Source organism: Giraffa tippelskirchi, chromosome 3 (genome assembly GCF_054371585.1).
Source record: "Giraffa tippelskirchi isolate mGirTip1 chromosome 3, T2T-mGirTip1v1.2.pri, whole genome shotgun sequence".
Taxonomy (NCBI): domain Eukaryota; kingdom Metazoa; phylum Chordata; class Mammalia; order Artiodactyla; family Giraffidae; genus Giraffa; species Giraffa tippelskirchi.
Window position 1 is genome coordinate 67275225 of NC_137277.1, and position 3963 is coordinate 67279187.

The window sequence follows — 3963 nt, forward strand, 5'->3', positions numbered from 1 at the left end:
TGTGGTCTGACCTAATATTTTGTTTTAAATTACATATGCAGGAGGGAAAACTGTTAAGAAAAGTAAGGGAATTTGGGGGCCTTCCCAGGTGGCACTAGTGATAAAGAACCCGCCTGCCAATGCAGGGGACTTAAGAGATGTGTGTTCAATCCCTGGGTCAGGAAGATCCCCTGGAGGAGGGCATGGCAACCTACTCATCTTCTTGCCTGGAGAATCCCATGGACAGAGGAGCCTAGTGGGCTACAGTCCATAGAGTTGCAAAGAGTTGGACATGACTGAAGCGACTTAGCACACACACACAAGGGAATAATTAATACAAATTTTAGAAATATGATAACATCTAGTAGGGAAAAGGGGGACAATATCAGAGTGAGGCATGTGGGATGGGGAGAGGAGAGGAGTTGCTTCTAAATTCCCTCTAATGGACTTCCCTGGTGATCCAGTGGTTAAGAATCCGCCTACCAATGCTGAGGACACAGGTTCAATCCCTGGTCCGGGAAGATCCCACACACTGTGGAGCAACAAAGCCCATGAGCCACAACTACTGAGCCTGTGCACATGGAGCCCTTGCTTCACAACAGGAGAAGCCACTGCAGTGAGCAGCCCTGCACCACAACAAGGAGTAGCCCCCGCTCAACACAAACAGAGAAAGCCCGCGTAGCAACGAAGACCCGACACAGCCAATAACTAAATCTTTAAAAAAGAAAAGAAAATGTAAGAGGGAAACTAAGTGACTGTGGTGGTTTTGTTGCTTTTTTCTCTTTTCTTCATTTGCGTTTATTTAAACATAGTTCTCAAAACATTTGAGTGAAATTGGGTCTTCTTTGGTAAGTAAAGGACCTGAAAATAACATTTTAAAAATGAGCAGACAAAGTCTTCAGATCATCAACAACACAGAGGTAGTGTTCCCTTCTTTTCCTCAAACTCTGAAGCACCCAGTTTTTCCATATAGTCTTAAAAGCTTCCCAGGGAACAAGACTTCCCTGGTGGTCAAGTGGTTAAGATTACACCCTTTCATTGCAGGGGGCTTGAGTTTGATTCCTGGTCGGAGAACTAGATCCTGCATGCCACAACTAAGACCCAGCACAGCCAGATAAATAAACACATTTTTTTTAAAAAAGCTAGAAGAACAAGAGTATATTTGTGATGGAATGTGTTGTCACTTGCTGATAATTGAAAGACCCTTGTAACAGCTTTAAGAAATAGCCTTTTTAAGGCATACATTGTGTAACTCTTATCTTATTCTCTGCTATATATAGTACAGATGACATAAAGGCTGACAAATTCACATTTATAGAAGTATTAAGCATTTGCTGTATTGAAAGTTCTTTAGTTCTAATACTCGCAGTATAGAGTTACAGCACATAATTTTTATCACTTAATTGCAGGTACAGGCTTCCTTGATGGCTCAGCTGGTAAAGAATCTGCCTGCAATGCAGGAGACCTGGGTTCAATCCCTGGGTTGGGAAGATCCCCTGAAGAAGGGAACAACTACCCACTCCAGTATTCTGGCCTGGAGAATTCCATGGACTGTATAGTCCATGGGGTCACAAAGAGTCAGACATGACTGAGCGACTTTCACTTTCATGTATATTAAGTATGGTATGTTTCATGGACTGCAGGAAAATGGGCATTTTTGTCTTGAATTTACTACTGAAAACCTAATCTAAACAGTTCTGCTAAGCACTGACATGTTAGAAAGAAAAGTAAAAGCCAAACTTTACTGTTGCTTTTTGCCATTTGGTAGCATTTTACACACCAGCTTTGATCTTCAGAATATCCTGGTTTCAGTAGAAATCCATTTAAATGAAGTTTTATGCAATAAAAACTTCTCAGCAGTCAAAATTTATACTGTAAAAAAATACATGCAAAACATACTTTTCTGAAAACAATTAACTTTGAACAAAGCAGCAAACTACACAAATGCAAAATGAAAACAGCATTTCAACTCCACCAAAACTAGTCATCAAATTCATGTCGCTGTATGGCAAAAACCTCCACAATATTGTAAAGTAATTAACCTCCAATTAAAATAAAGAAATTAATTTAAAAGAAAAAAAGTAGTCATCATAAAAGATGTAAAAGTCACCTAACTTCTCTAAGCACTATTCACTTTTTAAACGGGAGATGATAAAAAAATATTGTCCACAAACAATATCCCAAGTCTAGGGCAAGTTTTAGAAAGTCTTCAACTTCATGCTTTAATAGCGACAAAGTGAATATGATGGAGATCTGGAACGTGGTCTGTGTCCTCCCCGATCATAGCAGGGAGGCTGTGACCGTCTTCTGTATGTCCGATCCACATCTTGAGCGGCTCTCCGTCCTCCTCCTCCACCTCCTCCTCTGTATGTTCTGCTATAATAGTCCCAACCCTCAGAGCCTCCATCCTATCCTCTGTCATAGCAATCCCAACTGCAAGACCTGCCATAGGTAGGCCACCCCATGTAAATTCCTGGTGTTGGAGTATGTGGCCTTTTTGTTATAGAGAAATCAACTGTGATCCCATGTCCACCGAGCTCTGTTCCATCTGTTGTCATATACAACAAATGTGTCAGAAATTAGGTCATATTTAGAGAACACTTCTTTAGATCTCTTTCTGTAGTATATAAGCACAATCCAACGCACCAAGACAACAGATGGGATCAGGATTTGCTGGATTCCCAACATGACGCCTGTGAGTAGACCTGGGAGGATGACTGTGGCTATGCCATCTTCCCTAGTCTCTGCTGTAAAATCCGCTAGGGGATCTTCTGTGGGAGCGGGAGCGAGATCGTGACCTCATATAACGCCTTTGAGAACTTCTGGCTCTAGACCTGCTCGCTGCTGTCATTTATGACTTCTACTGCTGTCACCGCGTGGTGTACTTCAATGGAAGCTGCCAACCTCTCGCACCTTCTTTGCAGAGGCTCCGCCACAGCCTTGAATCACAAACCATGCACTGGTTCGCACACACTGGTTCCCATGCACAGGTTCCCAAGGTGCTGAGAGCCAAAACGCCCTGCACAGCCTCTGCTTCAGCCACTGTGGTGGTTCAGAGATGTTCACAGATGAAGAGATGTTCACAGAGTCTCTGATATTCCTTCTTTCTAGATGTGGAACTTAATTCCACCCCAGCCTTCACCACGAATGTGAGAGTTGGACCATGAATGTGGTACAGACTTAATAAATGGCAAATAGAATTTGGCAGAAGTGATGGGACATCACTTCCAAGATTATGCTGTTAAAAATTGCAGCTTCCATTTTGGTCTGGTACTGTCTCTCCACTGCCCTGCCAACCATTCCTCTCTCTCCCTCCCTTCCTCCTTCCAAACTCCGTCCCTCCTTCCCTCCCCTTCTCATTATTCACTTTGGGGGCAGTCAGCTGCCACCTTATGAGGAGAGGCCCATACTCTGAGGAACAGAAGGCCTGTCATCAATCCCTGGAGTGACCTCTGAAGCAGATACTCATTTCATCAGAGCCTTAAGATGACTTCTGCCCAACTATTAATAACGACTGTCAACTGACTGCAGACTCATGAGAGACTGAGCCAGAACTACCCAGTTAAGCTGCTCCCAAATTCCTGACTCATGTAAAAATAACAAATGTTTGGTTTTTTTCTGTTTGTTTTTTTTTTTATAAATTTATTTATTTTAGTTGGGGGCTAATTACTTTACAATATTGTAATAGTTTTTGCCATACATTGACATGAATCAGCCATGGGTTTACATGTGTTCCCCTTCCTGGACCCTCCACCCACCTCCCTCCCCATCCCATCCCTCTGGGTCATCCCATTGCCCCAGCCCTGAGCCCTTGTCTCATGCATCGAACATGGAATGGTGTTCTGTTTCACATATGATAATATACATGTTTCAATGCTATTCTCCCAGAACGTCCCACCCTCACCTTCTCCCTCAGAGTCCATAAAATTGTTCTATGCATCTGTGTCTCTTATTCTGTCTCGCATATAGGGTTATCGTTACCAT

The 3963-nt window shown here is 42.8% G+C and overlaps 1 pseudogene; it reads right to left on the minus strand.

The window, feature by feature from the left end:
- Window positions 1-2194: 2194 nt before the first annotated feature.
- LOC145540437 (transformer-2 protein homolog beta pseudogene) lies at window positions 2195-2830 on the minus strand (annotated as a pseudogene).
- Window positions 2831-3963: the final 1133 nt, after the last annotated feature.